At 34.4% G+C, this 23407-nt stretch overlaps 2 pseudogenes; one reads left to right on the top strand and one right to left on the bottom strand.

Annotated features, from left to right (window-relative positions):
- Positions 1 to 1875: 1875 nt before the first annotated feature.
- Positions 1876 to 2517, bottom strand: LOC148943029 (ubiquitin-conjugating enzyme E2-22 kDa pseudogene; annotated as a pseudogene).
- A 19038-nt stretch (positions 2518 to 21555) lies between these two features.
- LOC148943028 (phosphatidylinositol N-acetylglucosaminyltransferase subunit A pseudogene) lies at positions 21556 to 22908 on the top strand (annotated as a pseudogene).
- The last annotated feature ends 499 nt before the right edge of the window (positions 22909 to 23407 follow it).

The following is a 23407-nucleotide window of genomic DNA, read 5'->3' as shown; positions in this document are numbered from 1 at the left end:
CGTCACTTAATTATAGTATAGGTTAGTAATTCCACGGATAGTTAATTATGTTCCTTAAGAAATCATCATAGCTTTCTATGTAGCAATTTTCTTTAGTCCGGGTTGCAGCGGTAGCTAGCAACCTAGTAAGAGACGATCACGTCCAATGTTAAGAAATATAAAACCCCCCAACTCCTAAAAAAAGAGTCAAATCAAAACAAAAAGTACACCATTAGAACCGCCTTGTCCAAAACCCCTGTATAGGAAACTTTCTGTCCCTTGGCTTGAACAGCAAGGAAAATATATTGGCTTGAAAATCAAGAAAAGTGGCAGCTACTACAACATTCTGCCTAAACGACATATTTTTTCTTTTTTTCTTTTTTCTTTTCCACAGATAGCTTGGCACTGGAACATTGTAGAGAGTTGTTCAATAGCTCATTTTAAAGGAAATTAATTGGGTTAAAAATCTATAGTAACTGAAATAAATTATTTCTAAAAGAGAATTGTACTAACAGAGTACATGACGCCATTTGCAAAAATCCAATATAAGGCTCTTCACGAATTTATAAACGATAGTAACTGCATGCTGCTGTTTTTTAAAACGATCTACAAATTCTTGAAAAACCTTAAAAATAAATTACTCAATTAAAAAATGGCCAAAGAGGGTTAAAAACACCAATCATTTGATGAATTTTAAAAGATAGATCTGCAGATATTTGTTTCAGTCGCGAGGGCACATCAACAACGTCAAATTTAGAAACGATTCTATGGTTCCGGTACCACAGAGGCAAACGCAGCAGATATTTAAGGTAATTAAAACATGCTGAGCGTATTTTCTTCGCATCCGTCTTGCGAAGGAGGAAAGCAAAACCAGAAAGACAAAAAACAGCAGGGGCAAAAAAACTAGAATAAAGACGGCGAAGTCCTTTTCGGTTATACCGACCACGATTGGGTGATTTTTTTCCGTAACCAGCCCGCATAGTTTTCAGCACGCTGGACATAATAGCGGACCAAGTAGACAAAAGTGACTACCTGAACATGGTATAGTTGAAGAACTCAAGCAAATAGGCGATGCTGGTGGAGGACTCCCAAAACACAAGAACTCACATTTGGCAGCATTAACTGAAAGGCCTAATGCGGACAGTGTGGCTGAAAGCAGGTCAAAGTTGGCAATTAGATTTTGTTTTGTCCGGGTAAGATGCAGAACATAATCAGCATAAGCAACGTGACTAATGCCTAAACTATCATTGTAAAAAACTGATTGTTGAAGATGTCAGAGACACAAATCTAAAACACACTTAAATATATTCCCCTTACCTAACGCCTTTATTAACAGGAATATGCTCCCCTACAGTACCCTTACAGTTCACCCTAACTAAAGAATTAGCATACCAAAACTTAAGCACGGAAACATCAGAAAGGTTAACGCCAGACGCTGCTAAACAGCATTTGAAGGAATTACATTGTCAAAAACATTAGATATATCAACGGTCAAACAATACAAAGGACTTTTTTTTAGTAGCAGCTTTTTTCATTAGCCGACCCACAATATGGCGAGCTTAACCACGGCCCTTACCTTTTCTAAAACACGCTGGAAGGGCGTAAAATCGTACTTGGATTTTTCTAGTAAAATTTCTTTGGCTTTTTCTAGATTCCATGAGCATCATGAGAGGGCTACTCTGGCAACGTTTTCCTCTACACCGATATCTATAAAACGTCTAACCTTTTCATCACATTCAGGTACTTTATATGGACTACCAGCATATACATTACTCCAGTGTTTGGCCGTGAGAATGAAGGTCTCAAAATACTTCAAATTAACTTCATTTTTTACTTCAAAATTCAAAATTAACTTCACCATTTTCGTAGCTTTTTTTTTATAATAATAAAGAGGCACTAGCCAAAAGAATACCAAGAATACCAATCGTACTTGGATTTTCCTAGTAAAATTTCTTTGGCTTTTTCTAGATTCCATGAGCATGATGAGAGGGCTACTCGGGCAACGTTTTCCTCTACACCGATATCTATAAAACCTCTAACCTTTTCATCACATTCAGGTACTTTATATGGACTACCAGCATATACATTACTCCAGTGTTTGGCCGTGAGAATGAAGGTCTCAAAAGATTCTTTATATTGCTTAGCGACAACGGCATCTTGCAGATCATCGGGTTCTGCTGCTGACAGCAACGCTTGGAGGCTCAAAAGCTCTGTCCGAAGTGTCATCGCTGCTGTCCAATTAGTTTTTAGAGTATCTAAGCAAAAGACCCCAGTTACGGACGATATATTTGGATGCCAGATTTTTGTCAAAAATTTAATTTTTGGGGGATTGAATGGATAAGTATCTGGAATAAGGATTTCTAGGTTGTATTTTCCTCCTTCATATGGTGTATCACGGGGTCCGTATATCATTCCACTTAATTGTGTAAAATTATCATTTATTGGTTCAAAATAAATTGACCATTTAGATCCCTCATCACTTTCGCAAACTTCTATCAGCTCCTTTTTTATCCTTTTGTAAGCAATTCTTGTTGTCATTTCTTGGAATTTAGTTGCGTTCAAACCTGTAAGCTGAATCTCGTAGCGAGTGGATTTTATCTAACAAAAAAACAAACTAATTTTAAAATTTCTAGGTATTTTTCTAGTTTGAATTAGAACGTTAGAATTGTTGTTCAGGCACCGTAAATATTTCTGCAGTTTACATAATAACTTTAACGAATTCTGAACTGAGCTTAAAAAATCTTTCATTTTTTTTTTCATATCTCAAAAAGACATTTCTTATACTTATAAGAAAATAAATTCGCTAAAATGTTTTTCTAACAACGATTTCTACTAAGCTTTAAACTTTTGGTTTTCTTTTTTAAGGTTTTTGAATTGTTGTAATCCGGGTTGCAGCGGTAGCTAGCAACCTAGTAAGAGACGATCACGTCCAATGTTAAGAAATATAAAAACCCATAGTTCCTAACAAAGGAGTCAGATCAAAACAAAAAGTACACCATTAGAACCGCCTTGTCCGAAACCCCTGTATAGGAAACTTTCTGTCCCTTGGCTTGAACAGCAAGGGAAAGATATTGGCTTGAAAATCAAGAAAAGTGGCAGCTACTACAACATTCTGCCTAAACGGGATATTTTTTTCTTTCTTTCTTTCTTTTTTTCTTTTCCACAGATAGCTTGGCACTGGAACATCGTAGAGGGTTGTTAAAAAGCTCATTTTAAAGGAAATTAATTGGGTTAAAAACCTTTTGTAACTAAAATAAATTATTTCTAAAAGAGAATAAATTTTTCCACCAAAAACTGCATTTTCGATGTCTTTTCACACTGCAGTCTTTCAAACATTTACAATAAAGAACGAACCTTAGCCCATAGTAGCAGAAATAAGAATATTTAGGTTGCAGCGGTAGCTAGCAACCTATTAATTACATAATCCGGGTTGTAGTGGTAACTAGCAACCTATTAAGAAACGCCAAATTAAAAGATGATCATTAGAAGAACAAACCATTGCTTATATTTGACTTAGTTAGCTGCCTGATTCTTTGAGGTTCGTCTCTTACTATTCCAAAGAAGAAAAATTACAGTAAGGACCAAACTCTATCTCATAGTAACGGATGCAACAGGGAAAAGAAAAAGAGGTCTGTGGTATATATGACGTCATACAAGGTTACATTTTTTACAATAAGGAACGAACTTTAACCCATAGTAACTTAAGTATTAAATCAAAGGTTCGTTGTCATAGTAAAGAGCTGTGTAATGGCTCATTTTAAAGGAAACTGCTGTATATAGAAACCTTTTGTAATTAAAAAAATTAATTATTATTATAAAACAAATTATTACGATGTGGTAAAGAACTAACTCTAGGCGATAGCAACTAATTTAATTTTGAAAAGAAAGAATTACAGCAGAAACCTAAATGGTAGTATAAGTAAGCTACATTTAATAACGACCGTCCACCAGGATTTGAACTCGGATCGCAGGATTCAAAGTCTTAAGTGCTAACCACTACACCAACAAATGTTCATATAAGAAAGAATTTTAACAGTATATGATAACTTAAAGACCAAACTCTAACCATCAGTATTGTCTATCAGATCGTTTTAACGAACTTTATAGCAATTTTATACATTAAAAGACGATCATTGGAATAAAAAATTATTGCATACATTGGACTTAGTTAGCTACTTGATCGTTTGAGGTTCGTCTCTTACTATTTCAAAGAAGAAAAAGCCGTAGGCTTTTCCTGTTTGTAATATCCGGGTTGCAGCGGTAGCTAGCAACCTAGTAAGAGATATAATAAAGAACGACCTCTTGCCTATACTAAATTTTATACGCCACTTAATTATAGTATAGGTTAGTAATTCAACAGATAGCATGGCACTGGAACACCGTAGAAAGTTGTTCAATGGTTCATTTTAAAGGAAATTAATGGGGTTAAAATTTGCAGTAAAGAACGAACCTTAGCCCATAGTAGCAGAAAAAAGAATATCTAGGTTGCAGCGGTAGGTAGCAACCTATTAATCACATAATCCGGGTTGCAGTGGTAGCTAGCAGCCTAGTAAGAAACACCAAATTAAAAGATGATCATTAGAAGAACAAACCATTGCTTATATTGGACTTAGTTAGCTGCCTGATTTTTTGAGGTTCGTCTCTTACTATTCCAAAGAAGAAAAAGCCGTAGGCTTTTCCTGTTTGTAATAATACATTAAAAGATAATCCGGGTTGCAGCGGTAGCTAGCACTCCGGGTTGCAGCGGTAGCTAGCAACCTAGTAAGAGACGATCACGTCCAATGTTAAGAAATATAAAAACCCATAGTTCCTAAAAAAGGAGTCAGATCCAAACAAAAAGTACACCATTAGAACCGCCTTGTCCGAAACCCCTGTATAGGAAACTGTCTGTCCCTTGGCTTGAACAGAAAGGGAAATATATTGGCTTGAAAATCAAGAAAAGTGGCAGCTACTACAACATTCTTCCTAAACGGGATATTTTTTTCTTTTTTCTTTTTTTCTTTGTTTCCAGAGATAGCTTGGCACTGGAACATCGTAGAGGGTTGTTCAATAGCTCATTTTAAAGGAAATTAATTGGGTTAAAAACCTTTTGTAACTAAAATAAATTATTTCTAAAAGAGAATAAATTTTTCCAGAGAATATATATATAAATATATATATATATATATATATATATATATATATATATATATATATATATATATATATATATATATATATATATATATATATATATATATATATATATATATATATATATATATATATATATATATATATATATATATATATATATATATATATATATATATATATATATATATATATATATATATATATATATATATATATATATATATATATATATATATATATATATATATATTTAGCCCTGCTTGCCTTTGTATTTATTGTTCATGCACTAATATTGTTCCAGGGAGACTTGAAGTCATACATATTGGATCAGCAGAAAATTGGTTATATTCCGACTGTGAGTGCCCTAATGAAAATGTCACTTGTTGTTTCAAATGGGATATATGCTATTCATAATAAAGGAATGATTCATCCAGATTTTGCTGCTAACCTAACCTAACCTAACCTGACTCTTACATTCCCTCACCTCTTGCAATTTGAGAACATATTGGACCGGTTTGAAAAAAGTTTCTTTTACCTGTTATTAATCCCAATAATCATATATATATATATATATATATATATATATATATATATATATATATATATATATATATATATATATATATATATATATATATATATATATATATATATATATATATATATATATATATATATATATATATATATATATATATATATATATATATAATGTGGGCACAATTTATTTACTTTTTTGTTGTTTTTTAGACCAGGGCACTTCTTATATAAGGAGTTGTCATGGGAAAAAACTTCGAAAAGGGCCCATTCGATGGGGAATTAAAAGTCCTAATTTTCCCAAACACATCCAATCAAAATTTTGAAATAGCTATTTTGTTCAGCGTAGTTGAAAGGTTCAGAAACTATATCTGTGAGACTGACCCCCCCCCCCCCCCACACACACAGCCCGCAGGGCAAGGACGGTAAGTTGTGCCCGGGGGGTATGCAAGGTTTTTATAGAAAGAGTGGTCGTATAAACTTTGGAGGGGGCTAATTGGATTAATAATCAGAATTTCTAATGCACTTTTTAAGAGTCAAAGTTATCGTAGGGTTAGATACCCTCCCCCTCACGCCTAATTTTCCCGAAATGTATCTGATAGAAATTTTTAGATGGCCATTTGTTGTTGTAGAAAACTTCTAAAAGGGCTCATTCGATTGGAAATTGAAAAGACCAGTGCCCTTTTTATAGTCGAAAGTGATTGAAGGGCAACCAGCCCCCCTCCCCCCCTGCTCATCATTTCTCCAGACACATCCAATCAACATGTTGAGATAGCTATTTTGTTCAACGTAGTTGAAAGGTCCCGAAATTATGTGTTGTAAAATTAAAAGGGTTGTAAGATGCCCCCAGGGCATATAAGGTTTTTCTGGAAAAGGTGGTTGTATAAACTTTGGAGTGGGCTCATCAGGGGTGGATCCAGGATTTTTTAGGGGGGGGGGGCAAAATAGGTTGATCCGATAAACTTGTATTAGGAGCAAGTTTAATTGACGCAGTCTTGCGTTAATTAAGTAAATTACACTACTTTAGACTACGTTAGGGGAGGGGGCACCCCTCTTGCCCCTTGGATCTGCCACTCTCATTGGATTGGAAATCAGAAGTTCTAGTGGCCTTTTAAGAGTCAAAGTGATTAGAGGGCAGCTACCCCTCCATGTCTTATTTTCCCCAAATGTATCTGATAGAAAACTTCAGATAGGCGTATGTTAAAAAATAGTCAAAAGACCACATAACAAGGCCTTTGGGGTTGCCCTGGAGGTGAATAAGGTTTATATGAAAGGGATGGCTGTTTGAGGTTTAGAAAAGGCTCATTTGATTGGAAATGTATGGCTCTAGTTCACTTGTAAGAGTCAAACATGATGAATGTTACATACAGGAAATATAACATGGCAATTAGACATCCCCCTCCTTGACATCTTCTTTTCCCCAAACGTATCCTATCGAAATTGTGAGATAACTATTTTGTTACCAATAGTTGAAAAAGCATATAACAATGTCTTCAGGCTTCACACAATCCCCTAGAGCCCAAGGGAAAGGGTTGTAAGCTATGCCTGGGGCATATAGGGTGTTTAAGGAACGGATGGTCGCATAAACTTTGGATCGAATGGGGCTCATTTGATTGGAAGTCGGAAGTAGTGCCCTCTTTAAGATTCAAAAGTGGATGAAGGGTATTCAGCCCCCTTCCCAAGCCTATCATTCCCCAAAAAATATCTGATCAATATTTTAAGAGAGCTATTTTGTTCAGCATTGTTGAAATTCCCAGTAATTGTGTCTTTGGGGATGTCAACCTCCCCACAATCCTCAGGCCAAGGTCTGTAAGTTAGGCAATTCTTTCATTGTTTACATACAGTATATTTTTTATTGAGAAAGGTACCCATATTTGAGCTTTACTTTCCCAGAAGACGAAGGTAATTCAAGTGAGACTTTTAGAGAATGTTGAGATGAGTTTTGAACTAAATCAAAACATGTTATGTGTATACGAATTGTCAAAAGGGTGTAACTCAGGAATCACTGAGCATATAAATTTGGAACTTACAGGAAAAGATAAAGGAGATGATGAAAAAGGCAATATTTGTATGCCACCAATACTACTAAAACTATCACCACTACTTTATTTACAATTTTGTGGGTAATTTTTAACTAAATAAAAAGAGGCTATGTGCATGCACACTGTCAAAATAGCGTATCTCAAGAATTGATTTGAGTATTAAGTTGGAACTTTCAGAGAATGCTTAAAGGGGAAGATCGTCTCATCAAAAGGCGATATGTGCACACTACTGCAAATACTACTATCACTGCACATTTACTACTACTACTACTACTGTTGCTACTTGTAAGGTTGCCACTCCATAAATATTCTAACAATTTATATTTAGTGGGCAATTAACTATTTTTCCTGTGTGGCCAAATCTTCATTCCTTGTTCTGCCCCGCAAGTAGTGCTATAAACTTTGTCATTTTTGTGTCTAAGAGGTTAGAGTAATAGCGGAAATAAGATGTTATACGTTGATTAATTGCCACGTTGATGCCACGTCTCCCACATTGATGTTAGTGTTGAAAAAAAAAACTTGAAACTTTTAAGTTAGGATTCAAAAGATTTGTTCAAGATTACAACAGGGAAAGTAGCATTTGTACTTTATTTTCAGCTTTAGACACAGGTGCACATTGATCAAGTCTTAGCTTCAATGACGTCAGGTCACAAAAATTTAAGGGATGATACATTTTCACTGTCTAGGAAAGGAGATAAAAAAAGCTAAGAGGCAAAGGCTCTTCTTGCACCCCAACTTACGCCACTGCTTGGGCTTTATCAGAGGGTTTTCTGACAATGTATGTGCAGGTTAAAACGCTAGAAGGATGTTTTTCCAACAAATATATATAAAATTCTTCAGAGGGGCGTTCCTTTTGATTGATATTTGGATAAGGCAATCTTCCTTCTCACATCCCTGTGTGTAACTGTACTACTACTTGTATTCTGTACTACTACTTGTAAGGCTAACATCATTGAGATGAAAATTTCAAGAGGTAAATGAAGATACAGGTTATCAAAAGGACACATCAACAATATCATAGCAATGGCCATTTTTGTTAAGTTGAAACTTCCAGGACTTGATGAGAGGGATGTTCTACTGAACAACAGGCAATATGTTAATACTTCTGCTGCTACTAGTACTACCCCTATTACTAGTAATATCAATACTACTACTGTTACTACAATTACAATGCTGCATAAGGGTATGAAGGTGAAATTTTCAAGGAATTTTGAGGGAGGAGGAAAGGTGAACTGAATCATAACACGCCGTCTGTATGCAGTTTGGCGTGGGAAGTTGAAACTGAGAGGACTCGTTATGGGGGATGTTGAACTAACTCAAAGAAAATATTTCTATCCTAATGCTACTGCTTATACTGATATTACTACTACTTTTACTATTATTACTACATCTAGTACTACTACTGCCACGTAAGTTAAGGCTACTACTGTTAATTCTTCTGCTAATGCTACTATTATTGCTAATAAAACTAAGGGTATTAAGGCGAAAAATTTGAGACATATTGAAAATGTATGGAACTAAATCGAACCGCACTATCTCCTCACACGTTCTCGAGAGGACATACCAGAAATGCTTTGGAAACTGTAGATGGTGTTAAGTTTAAACTTTCAGCGTGTTTTGAAGGGGATCTTGAAGAAATCAAAGGTGCTATGCACATACTACTACTAATGCTGCTACAACTATTGCTACTGCGCAAGCTAAGGGTATTAAGTTAAAGCTTTTAAGCAATATTTAGACGGGTGTTGAACTAACTTAAAACAAACTTTGAGCATGTGGACTCTCAAAAAGGTGACAAAGCAATATCTCAAGGCCGACTTACATTATTAGCTAGACCTTTAAGGGTACTTTGTGGCAGATTTTGAACTAGCCAGAAAGCACTATGTGTATGCTATTAATACTACTACTACAGTTACTGTAACTAATGACGCTACGGATATCCAGGTGAAACTTTTAGGGAACGTTTAGGGGGAGTTTCAGTAAACAAAAAAACTGTACGCATGAAGGTTTTTAAAAGGGGATATAAGCAATATCATAGGCAGTACCACTCTAGGCAGCTATTATAATAGTTAGAAGAATCATTGAAACTTTTAAAGAAGCTAGTTCGATTCAAAGTCAAAAGTTCTAGTGCCCTTTTTAAGAGTAAAAAAAAGTATTTGGAGCGCAAGCAACCCTTCTCTGACACCCATTCCTTTTATTAACACATCCAGTCAAAATTTTGAGCCATTATGTTCAGCATAGTAAAACGGTCCAGCAATTGTCTCTAGGGATATTGGGCATTTCAATCCCCACAATTATACTATTGGCACATTTTAAAACTAAATCAAATGGCATGGTTTCCAATGTTTTTATGGTTTCCAATAAGATACCTCAGCAACATATCGAGAACGACTGGGGGTATTAAGTTGAAATTTTTGGGGCTACTGCTATGCTACTTCTGCTTTTACAATTTAAATAAATAAAAAGAGTGCAAGTGTATCCAGGTTGTCAAAGAGCGTATATAGAATCTTTTGGGAACGATATTAAGTTTTGTTTTTCAGTTCAACTTGAGGAGGTATAAAATTAAATTATAAAATACTATTTGTATCAGGATTAACAAATTTTGACAAATTTTCTCCAACTTACAAATAGCAAGCCAAACTATGGATTCTTATAGAAAAAAACTGAAAAGATATAAAATATTATATGTTTTTCCATGGAAAAGACTATGTCAATAAAAAATGAACAGAAATTAAATTAAAAAGCTTTTTCCACAAACAAGTTTTTGAAAGATTATAATAAAGATCGAACTCTTCCCTATACTAACTTGCATACGCAACTTCACTATAGTTAAGATTAAAGTATTTATATTATACATCATTATAAATTATAAAAGGTTCAAATGTTCGAAGATTATAGAGTTAAAAATTTTCACACAACGGGAATCGAACCCGAGCCTGTTAAGTGAAAGTTAACTATCCTAGCCAATAGACCATATGGAACCATAAGAAAGTATGATTTAAGAGCCATATGCATATTATTATTTCACCATACCAATTATAATAAGGCCAAAACAAAATCGTCGACTTGCAACCTTACTTTTGACACAATAGTTAAATCTTCACCAGGCTTAAAAAATGTTTTGCTAGTTTTACATGAAAGAACGAACCTTAGCCCATAGTAGCAGAAATAAGAATATCTAGGTTGCAGCGGTAGCTAGCAACCTACTACTACATAATCCATGTTTAAGTGGTAGCTAGCAACCTAGTAAGAAACGCCAAATTAAAAGATGATCATTAGAAGAACAAACAATTGCTTATATTGGACTTAGTTAGCTGCCTGATTCTTTGAGGTTCGTCTCTTACTATTCCAAAGAAGATTACAGTAAAGACCGATCTGTAGCCCGTAGTAACTGAAGATCCGGGTTGCACCGTATTATAATAGAAAAGAGGAACTCTCACTTAAATCCGTGTTGCAGCGGTAGCTAGCAACCTAGTAAGAGACGATCGCGTCCAATGTTAAGAAATATAAAAACCCATAGCTCCTATAAATCCAGGTTGCAGCGGCAGCTAGCAACCTAGTAAGAGACGATCACGTCCAATGTTAAGATATATAAAAACCCATAGCTCCATAAGATATATAAAAACCCATCTGACTCCAAAAAAGGAGTCAGATCAAAACAAAAAGTAAACCCTAAGAACTGCCTTGTCTGAAATCCCTGCATAGTTACATTAAAAGACGATCATTGGAATAACAAACAATTGTATACATTGCAATTAGTTAGCTACTTGATTGTTTGAGGTTCGTCTCTTACTATTTCAAAGAAGAAAAAGCCGTAGGCTTTTTCCTGTTTGTAATCAGTTTATTATCCGGGTTGTTATAATAATCTTAATAAACATGAAATATTTTAATAAATCATCATAAGGATGATAATGCGACAAACTTGTCTGTTAACAAGTTTACATACAGTACAATAAAGAACGATAAAGAACAGTATCATTGCTGTAGAGATGGCTGAAACCTAGTTACATTAAAAGACGATCATTGGAATAACAAACAATTGCATACATTGGAATTAGCTAGCTACTTGAATGTTTGAGACTCGTCTCATACTATTTCAAAGAAGAAAAAGCCATAGGCTTTTTCCTGTGTGTAGTCAGTTTATTATCTTAGGCAGCGCGCTAGCACTGCCTGAGTAAACAACGATGTGGGCACAATGTGTTTTTTTTCTTCTTCAGTCGTCCGGGTTGCAGCGGTAGCTAGCAATTACATGAAGGATCGATATTGTTCATCATAAATTCAGAATATGTAAGTTTCTTCAGATATAATACAGTAAATTATAGTAAGGAACTCTTGCCCTTAGTTACCTATTTCCTGTCAAATTAGCTAATTAATTTCATCTGATTTTGTTTTAAAAACAATTCCTGCACACGATCCGAACACAAGCCAGTTGGCTGAAAGCCAACTATCCTAAGCCACTAGACCATATGAGATATGTATAAAAAGCTAATTTATTGTTTTATGATCTCTTATAGCATAAATTTCATCGGATATAGCTGAAACATAGTAAAGGAAAATCAGGGCACATAGTAACTAAAGCTTCTATAATAAAGAATGAACTCTTGCCTATGCTATATTAGATACTCAACTTAATTATAGTTAATGATATAGTAATGATATGGTTTTATTTATAGCTGAATTACAAATTAAAAGAAAACCACCCCGGCTGGATTGGAACCACCAACCTTTCAGTTATCGGCAGATCATTTTAAAGGATATTGCTACATCTAGTCACTTTTGTAATTAAAAATGAAATAATTTTTAAGTAGAATCAATTTTGTCAAACAAACTGCATTTTTGATGTATTTTCATACTGCAGTCTTTTCAAAGATATTTGAATTTTGAAGCAATCAAGCAGATCATGTTAATGAACTGTATAGTAATAATAGCTACTTGTCTCAATAATAACCGCAGCTCTAAAGAACGAAATTTTGATACCAATAGATACATCAAAGCAAAAAGTTCGTCCCAATAATAATTTGCTACGTCTAGTTCCTTCTGTAATTAAAGATAAAATGCTTTTTTAATAGTTCCGGGTAGCAGCGGTAGCTAGCAACCTAATTAAAAGACGATCATTCGAAGATCATACCATTGCATATATTGGACTTAGTTAAATGCTCGATTCCTTGAAAAAAAAAAATCTTATTTATCAACTGAAACTAGAATAATTCCTGATCATTTTAAATAAAATAATTTTATTTAGCTGCAAAGTGCAAAAATATTAAGGTGTCTGAACAATAATTTCCATTTTTTAATTCAAACCAGAAAAAAGCCTGAAAATTTAAAAATTAATTTGTTATAATAAAGAACGACATCTAGCCCGTGTTAACTGAACTATAGATAGGGATTATGTAATTTTCATCGGTATCATGGCTCTAAATATAGCTGTTATAATAAAGAACGAATATTTTACCGATTATCTACTAATAACCATATATGACGTAATAAGTGAAATGACGTAATATCTAAAACCTATTGTGTACTAATAACCATATATGACTTAATGAGCGACGTGGTAAAAATTGAAAAAAATAATTTTTATGTTATTTTCGTTTTTAGTTCAGAATCGCTAAAGTTATAAACTGCAAAAATATTTATGGTGTCTGAACAATAGTTTTAATCTTTTAATTTAGACTAGAAAAATACCTGAAAATTTAAAAATTAGTTTAATTTTTTGTTTGGTTCTTGATACTTGATACGGGACATAAAAAAATCAACTAATGGTTACATAATGGTTTCAATCAAGCAAGCTACACGCAAGTTAAAAAAAGAGTACTACCAAAAAAACAGAGATAGCATCTTGAAAAGAGAAAAGCAAAGGTATTCAACCGACCAGGCGTATCGAGATGTGAAAATTGATAGTGACAAACAGCGTTATTATAATGATGTAGTTTATAGACATGCGAAAATTGAGACAGCCAAACAAAAGAGCAAGGAACGATATGATAACCATATAGATTACCGAAACAAACATAAGAAAAACGTTGCTACCAGAATAATGGGTAGATACTGGGGTGACAAAAGCTATAATGAAAAAATTAAATTATCTGCGAGGTTGTACCGAAGAACGCATAAGACAAAGGGAAAAATTACATTCAGAAATACAAGAAGATGGCAAAAATGCAGGTTGATCTTTGTAAATTGAGAAACATTTTACGCATGTTTTATCGGGATCACGAAAAGTATTCAAAATTACAGATTAAAATTTTCTTTGAAAGAGTGGATGCTGTTGAAAAGTCGGCTAGAAATGCTCTGGCAAAGCTTCCTAGCAATATCCAAAAGAAATGTTGTCAGTTTAACGAAAAGCTTCCAAGGTATGGATTGGCAACTGCGGAACAGTTTATAGATGCAATGGAAAATGTTCGACAACACAGTGAATATACGGAGTCGTACTTCTTAGAAAATTCGTATATTAATTTTGGAAGGAGCAATTGCAGTTTATGTAACAGCAATAAAAATATATATACAAGCATACCTATCAACAGCGAAGGAAAAGCAATGTTTTTCAATTATGGCGAAAACGAGCCTGTTAGGGTTATTAGTAAATGTGTTGGTAAGACTAATTCGAAAAAAAACGTTCGAATAAACGAAAAAAGCATTTCTAACTGTGTTTTAAACAGTTCTTTTAGTTCTACTGAATATTTGGCAAAAAATTCTCTGTGTAGTAGAACAAACTGTCCTGAAAAGTACGAGACAACTATTGAAAAATGCTCTAAAACTAGATCTGACAAGGAAATTATGATGGCTGAAGTCACCTATAACAATCTGAGTAAACATTCAAAACCAAAAATTGGGCAGCAGGTTACTTGGCAATGTCACCCTGATATCTGCAAGCTCTATCCGACGGATATTGAATTATGTCAAATTCTTTTTGATATCCTTGAAAATAATATAGCATTAAAATTTTCAACTGACAAAGTGGTTAATTTCTACCTTGGCGGCTTGGATTATTGTGAAATCAATTACAGGGACACAAGAAAGCATGGGCATTCGTTATACTGTAGCCCAAATGAGGGATGTCAGAGCTATTTGCGTTCTCTAAGGGCACTAGCTCCACATTTTCCTGTCTTGAACTGTTTCATTAATAGCGTATATAAGGCAGTATCAAAATGTAAGATTATACAACATATTAATCTACTAAAAGTCGAGGGCTCGTACAAGGAACTAAGTCATCCGGGTTGCAGCGGTAGCTAGCAACCTAGTAAGAGACGATCACATCCAATATTAAGAAATGTAAAAACCCATAGTTCCTAACAAAGGAGTCAGATCAAAACAAAAAGAACACCATTAGAACCGCCTTGTCTGAAACCCCTGTATAGGAAACTTTTTGTCTCTTGGCTTGAACAGCAAGGGAAATATATTGGCTTGAAAATCAAGAAAATTGACTTTAACCACGTTATTCTCCCCAAACGGGATATTTTTTTCTCTTTTCTTTTTTCTTTTCCACAGATAGCTTGGCACTGGAACATCGTAGAGGGTTGTTCAATAGCTCATTTTAAAGGAAATTAATTGGGTCAAAAATCTATAGTAACTAAAATAAACTATTTCTAAGAGAGAATAAATTTTTCCACCAAAAACTGCATTTTTGATGTCTTTTCACACTGCAGTCTTTCAAACATAATCGTATACCAGCGGTAAGATTTGAACCCACGCCTCCGAAGAGACTGGTGGCTAACACCAGTGTCTTGGACCTCTCGGCCAGGCTGCCTCTTATAATTTGGGTTGCAGCAGTCGCTAGCAACCTAGTAAGAGACGATCAGTCCCATGCTAAGAAATATAAAAACCCAAAACTCCTAAAAATAGAGTAAGATCAAAACAAAAGTACATCATTAGAACTACCTTGTCTGAAACCCTACTAGATAAATAATGAATGTCGTCATAGCTTTATTTTAGAGCTATGACGTGAATAGAAAAACACGAAATTATATTGTTGTTTCTGATGACGTCATGAAATAATATCATTGCGCCATGACGTCAATAAAATCATTACGCCTTGACGTCATAATTACTACTTAAGAACGACAAAGATGTAAATTCTCTCATTCTTGATTAGAAAGTACTACACAAACAACAGAGATAGTATCTTGAAAAGAGAAAAGCAAAGGTATTCAACCAATCAGGCGTATCGAGAAGTAAAAATTGAGAGAGCAAAACAAAGGTATTCAACCAACCAGGCGTATCGAGAAGTAATAATTGAGAGAGCAAAACAAAACAGCAAGATGTGTTATCACAATGATGAAGATTATAGACATACAAAAATTGAGACAGCCAAACAAAAGTTCAAGGAGAGTTATCACAATGATGAAGATTACCGCATCAAATATAAGAAAAACCGAAAACAAAGGTATTCAACCGTCTAGGTGTATCGAGAAGTAAAAATTGAGACAGCTAAACAAAAGATCAAGGAGCGTTACTGGGGTGACAAAATCTATAATGAAAAAACTAAATTCTCTGCGAGGTTGTACCGAAGAACGCATAAGGACAAAGGGAAAAATTACATTCAGAAACACAAGAAGATGGCAAAAATGCAGGCTGATCTTTGTAAATTGAGAAACATTTTACGTATGTTTTACCGGGATCACGAAAAGTATTCAAAATCACAGATTAAAATTCTCTTTGAAAGAGCGGATGTTGTTGAAAAGTCGGCTAGAAATTCTTTGGCAAAGCTTCATAGTAATATCCAAAAGAAATGTTGTCAGTTTAACGAAAAGCTTCCAAGGTATGGATTGGCAACTGCGGAACAGTTTATAGATGCAATGGAAAATGTTCGACAACACAGTGAATATACGGAGGCGTACTTCTTAGAAAATTCGTATATTAATTTTGGAAGGAATAATTGCAGTTTATGTAGCAGCAATAAAAATATATATACAAGCATACCTATCAACAGCGAAGGAAAAGCAATGTTTTCCAATTATGGCGAAAACGAGCCTGTTAGGGTTATTAGTAAATGTGTTTGTAAGACTAATGATTTAGAACAAATTCCTGGAACACCGACTCAAGAAAAAAGCATTTCTGACTGTGTTTTAAACAGTTCTTTTAGTTCTACTGAATATTTGGCAAAAAATTCTCTGTGTAGTAGAACAAACTGTCCTGAAAAGTACGAGACAACTATTGAAAAATGCTCTAAAACTTTTGGGCAGCAGGTTACTTGGCAATGTCACCCTGATATCTGCAAGCTCTATCCGACGGATATTGAATTATGTCAAATTCTTTTTGATATCCTTGAAAATAATATAGCATTAAAATTTTCAACTGACAAAGTGGTTAATTTCTACCTTGGCGGCTTGGATTATTGTGAAATCAATTACAGGGACACAAGAAAGCATGGGCATTCGTTATACTGTAGCCCAAATGAGGCATGTCAGAGCTATTTGCGTTCTCTAAGGGCGCTAGCTCCACATTTTCCTGTCTTGAACTGTTTCATTAATAGCGCATGTAAGGCAGTATCAAAATGTAAGATTATACAACATATTAATCTACTAAAAGTCGAGGGCTCGTACAAGGAACTAAGTCATTACATAGAAGAAGCGTCAAGTAGACTCTGTCGTAATAATAGTCAAGACTTCATTTACGGTGATAGCAATATTAGAGTTTCTGTGGATGAAAATACAATAATAAAATTATTCTGTGAGAGCCTTGATAAGGTAGCTAACATCAGGGATGTATATCCCACAATGCATTGTGACAGTTGTGAGCAGATAAAGACAAAATACCAATTGAAGAGTCTAAGATCCCTTTCAAATAAGAAAGGTTTTGATGTAATGATGGCCACGATTTTAGAACACCTACAACAGGACATACCCAAAGATGACAGAGAACAACTAATTCAATGTACAGGTTGGAAAGAGGATGTCATAGATTCATTCTTTGTCTGTGATTACTGTGCTGGGAAAATGTTGAAAAGTCAGGAGAATGTCCGATCAGTATTAAATAACCTTCATATAGACTGTACACCGGAATGTATAAAGTGTTTAAATAATTTTGAAATGGCAATAATTCGATTTGTAATGCCTTGTCTTACGATCGTCAGATTAGGGCAAGTAACTGCATTGAAGAGACCTAGAACAGAACTTGTTGACGTTCTTAAGGGTAGAATAGTATATCTACCTGTTGATGTGCAAGCAAATGCAGATATTCAGCCTGAAAAACTTCTTAACATTGATAGTTTTGTAGTCATTGTCAATGGTCAGCCTACTTACAACAAGAATGTTTGGACTGCACTAATAGATCTGAGAAAAGTCCATGAAGCACTGTTGTTTTTAAGAGAGAACAACAGTCTCTATAAATCAATACATGCATACACCCTAGAAGATTTAAATAAAATACTTGAAGCACGTCTTGCTGAAAAAGCGGTTGGTGTTGATAATTTACCTGAAATACCGGAAGCTGCAATCCTTCAGAAACTGACAGAAAGCGCAAAATCTACATTGGTTGAACATTTTTTCTGTCCAGCCTCTCAATTCAGCGGTTCCAAAAGACTTCATTGAAGATTTTAAGCAGATGAAAGATCTTGGTACTGACCAATGTCAAATCAAGAAACTAAAAGATGAGAGCGAAGACTTATTTCAGGAAGAACTTGATCTAAAAGTGTTTCCAAATCTTTTCCCGAAAGGCAAATATGGCTTGCGTGACAAGGCAAGACCATTTCGGATTAGGAATGCAGAATATTTTAAATAAAGGCTTCTTAGCAGACATACTAATTTTAGTCTTGACAAACAGTTTCTTTTTCACAGCTTCCAATTGCAATAATTCTCTTACATGTGTAATAGCGTCGGTCATATGTTGCGGACTGTGAAACCAAATCAAAATGCTCGTAAATTTATAGACTGGCTTCATTCCCGTGATGGAGAGATGGAAGCGACTTTGTTTTCTGTTCAATCAAAAATCAGAGGATCTCAGCAGTATTTTCAATCTCTTTCCTATAAAGTAAAGTCAATGATTGAGCAATTGGGTCCACCTACTTTGTTTCTGACAGTTTCATGTGCTGAGTGGTACTCTCCTGAATTTATTGATTATTTACGGACTATCCATAAGAACTTACCTGGTGTGGCAAAAATAACCCCAGCAGAGTTGACGTGTCTAGATCCAATTGCAGTTTCCATGCACTTTGACAAAAAATGGACACCTATTTTTAATGAGCTAATTTGTTCAAAGACAAATCCTTTGTTTGGTAAAATTAAGGATCATTTCTGGCGTATCGAGTATCAGAAACGAGGTGCGCCTCATGTACACTGTGTGTTGCGGATTGAAGATGCTCCTATTATTGGGAAATCAACAGCGTCTGAAGTGATTCAGTATATATAATAAAGATCGAACTCTTCCCTATACTAACTTGCATAGGCAACTTCAATATAGTTAAGATTACAGTATTTATATTATACATCATTCTAATTATAAAAGGTTCGAATGTTCGAAGATTATCCGGGTTGCAGCGGTAGCTAGCAACCTAGTAAGAGACGATCACCTCCAATGTCAAGAAATATAAAACCCCCCAACTCCTAAAAAAAGAGTCAGATCAAAACAAAAAGTACACCATTAGAACCGCCTTGTCCGAATCCTCTATAAAGGAAACTTACCTCCCTTTGGCTTGAATAACAAAGAAAATATATTGGCTTGAAAATCAAGAAAATTGACTTTTACCACGTTATTCTCCACAAACGGGATATTTTTTTCTTTCCGCTTTTTCTTTCTGCTCAGCTAGCTGGGCACTGGAAAATCATAGAGAGCTGTATAATAGCTCATTTTAAAGGAAATTGCAACATCTAGTCACTTTTGTATTTAAAAATAAAATACTTTTTAAAGTAGAATCAATTTTGTCAAAAAAATTGCATTTTTGATGTATTTTCATACTGCAGTCTTTTCAAAGATATTTGAATTTTGAAGCAATAAAACAGTCCATGTAATGAACTCTATAGTAATAATAGCTACTTGTCTCAATAGTAACCGAAACTCCTGGAACCAAAATTTTCTTTTTTGGCTTAATCGCTAAAATTATTATGTAAACTGCAAAAATATTTATGATGCCTAATCAGTAATAGTAATTTTTTAATTTAAACAACAAAAATACATGAAAATTCTAAAATTAGTTTTGCTTTTTGTCTCCTGGAAGAAATTTTTTTTTCATCTCAGTTCAAATTTATTATTGTATCCTGTAACCCGTAAAGTACATATCTCCATATTATTGTCTCATAATTGCAATTATTTTAGTTTTCAGTCCAGAATCACTAAACTTATTATTTAAACTGCAAAAATATTTATGGTGTCTAACCAATAATACTAATTTTGTAATTCAAACAAGATAAATACCTGAAAATTTTAAAATTAGTTTTGTTTTATGCTAGGTTTTAGATACTCGACACGGGATTTTGTGTGCTTAATAATTTTAAATCTTGAAAAAATATGGTCTCACGCGAGTGGAAAAAAAGAAAGAATAACCAAAAACAATATCAAAATAGAACAATCCAAATTTCTACTAATAGAAAACTTTACTACACAAAAAATAAAGCTAACATCCTGAAATATAAGAAAAGTTTATTTAAAAGAGATAAAAATGCCACCAAACGCAATAAAGCTCGAGCACGCGTAAGGATTGCTACTAAGATGTCTTGTGATCCAGGATTTAAGAAAATGAAATATGACAGAGCAAAACAGAGGTATCTTACGGATCAGGGGTATCGAGAAGGGAAAATTGAGACAGCGAAACAAAAGAGCAAGGAACGGTATGATAACGATATAGATTACCGAAACAAACATAAGAAAAAAGTTGCTACCAGAATAATGGGTAGATACTGGGGTGACAAAAGCTATAATGAAAAAATTAAATTCTCTGCGAGGTTGTACCGAAGAACGCATAAGGACAAAGGGAAAAATTACATTCAGAAATACAATTATAAAAATTAGTAATTCCACAGATAGCTTGGCACTGGATTATGTAAAGGTTTGATACAGTACATGGGAATTTTACATAAGGGACCGATATATTTCATCGTAATTGGTATTTGTCAATTTGGTTTTTCATATACTGATCCATTATTATGTAAAATGCAGTAATTTTTGGGGGGTTTTAACAAAAAATTTATTTGTTAACTGAAAATTGAACAATTCCTGAAAATTTTAAATATAATAAGTTTATTTAACTGCAAATTGCAAAAATATTTATGATCTCTGAGGAATAATTTTAATTTTTTTAATTCAAACCAGAAAAATACCAAAAAACTTTTAAATTAGTTTAGTTTTTCTTTCGCTTTAAATTACTCGTTACGCCATTTTACCGGGTGTAAATCATAATATTTCCCATACCAGGAATCTCACCCATAATTTTGGGTGAGAGTCAGCTAGGTAGCTAGCAACCAAGTAAGAGACAATCACGTTCAATGTTAAGAAATATAAAAACCCATAACTCCTAAAAAGAGACTGACAAAAACAAAACGTACACCATTAGAACCGCCTTGTCCGAAATTAGGTTTTTTATATAATTATCCATTATCTGGGTTGCAGCGGTAGCTCTTGCATAACCACGTATGACGTAATAAGTGAATGAAATATTTATACATTGTTATCTTTCGACAAAAATAGTTTATTTTATTGTTGTTCTCAGTCCAGTTTCGCTAAAGTTGTTATATGAACTGCAAAAATATTTATGGTCTCTGAGAAATAATTTGAATCTCTTAATTCAAACTAGAAAAATACTTTAAAATTTTAAAATTAGTTTATATTAAAGAAAAAACTATAGTCCATAGTAACTGAAGTATTTTTTTTACAGTAAGGACCGAAGTCTATCTTATAGTAACTGATGCAACAAGGAAAAGAAGAAGAGGTATGTCATATATGCTACAAAATCTGTATGGTTTCCGATTATTTCCACCCCAATCTGGGAGGAGTGGAATCACACATTTGGGCAATTTCATGCAGTCTCACTCAGAAAGGTCATACTGTGTTAGTTCTTACCCATATGTACGAAGGCTATCTTGGAGTGAGAGAATTTGAAAATGGGATTCGCGCTCACTACTTACCTTTAAAACCGTTCTATGACAATAATACTCTACCAACTGTTTTTGGAGCCTTACCCCTCATTCGTGACGTTCTTTTGGAAGAGCAAATACAGATTGTCCATTGTCACTCTGCCTTTTCCTCCTTAGCTCATGAAGCTCTTTTAGTTGGTCGTCTTCTTCAACTGAAGGTTGTATTTACGGACCATTCTCTTTTTGGATTCGCTGATGCTTCTGCCATTGTGATGAACAAGTTTTTGGAGATTTCTCTTGCTGCATGTGATCACTGCATTTGTGTTTCTCATATCGGCAAAGAAAATATGGTTTTGAGAGCAAAGTATGAAAAATCTGAAGTGTCAGTTATACCAAACGCCTTTGATGCTTCACACTTCAAGCCAGATCCAAGTCAAAGAGATCCTTCCAAAATAACAGTGGTTGCAATTAGTCGGTTGGTCTACCGAAAAGGAATTGATCTGCTCGTCAAAGTTATTCTGATTATCTGTGAACAGTTTAAAGAGGTGCAGTTTCTAGTGGGAGGAGACGGACCTGGAATGCTTCCCTTAGCAGAAATGGTTGAAAGATATTCTCTCCACTCTAGAGTCTCCTTATTAGGCGCGTTGGATAAATATGGCGTTCAACGGGCCTTAGTCAAGGGAGATGTATTTCTCAACACTTCACTTACTGAAGCCTTTTGCATAGCCATTTTAGAAGCAGCTGCCTGTGGGCTGCACGTAGTTAGTACAAAGGTTGGAGGGATACCTGAAGTTTTGCCAGATCCTCTAATCACTCTAGTCGAACCAACTGTTGATGCTATTGTTTCTGGGCTAGGAAAGGCCATTGATCTTGAAAGACAAGGATTTCAGCGATCTTTGGATGAGTGCTACTTAAAGATTCGTAATGCTTATAGTTTGGAACGAGTTGTGGATAAGACTTGTAAGGTTTATGACAAAGTTTTGAACAAGCCTCAATACAGCATCAAAGAAATCTTTTGGAGGTATTATGACTCTGGTCCAATTGCTGGCAAAATATTCCTTCTTCCCGTAGCAGCTGCTTATATTCTTCTTCGATTTCTTGATTGGCTTCGACCCAGACAGGTTATTTTACCGGTAGAAGACAAAAATTCAGAAGCATATAAAATAAGTCTTGTTGCACCCAATAAATCTTACCAAGAATTGAATACGTCTTGACTAGTGCCTTGAAACCTCTTGTTGAAGAAAATCTATTAAATCTTTGTATGTTTTCATCTGTTGTTTTTTTCAATTATTATTTTATTTTTGTTTTATTTATTTAAACTTTATTTCCTTTATTTTCTTTATTTAAACTTTATTTATTTTTATTTTATTTATTTTTTTTTGTCAACCTAAAAAAAAAAAATCCAACCTCGACCATATTATTGTGTCTACGTCCGGTCTAATTAAATCCGAGGTGTTTGTTGATGAAGATAAAATCAATAATGACCATCTCCCTATTTCGTGCCTAATTGAGCCTCCTGATGTTCAAGTCCACTTTAAGGGTCCCCATTCAAAATGGTATCAAAGGCCCAATTGGAATCGGATAAACGTTGAGATGTATAATACTACTTTATGCACTCTACTCTCAACTATTAAAGTCCCGTTTCACTTGCTCCAGACTTTAATAAAGTGCCTTGATTCTAAGGAAGATCCGGGTTGCAGTGTTACATTAAAG

Source organism: Artemia sp. Qi Xiang Cuo, chromosome 16 (genome assembly GCF_049724085.1).
Source record: "Artemia sp. Qi Xiang Cuo chromosome 16, ASM4972408v1, whole genome shotgun sequence".
Lineage (NCBI taxonomy): Eukaryota > Metazoa > Arthropoda > Branchiopoda > Anostraca > Artemiidae > Artemia > Artemia sp. Qi Xiang Cuo.
The sequence above is the reverse complement of the archived record's forward strand: the minus strand, read 5'-3'. Positions and strand labels throughout refer to the sequence as shown.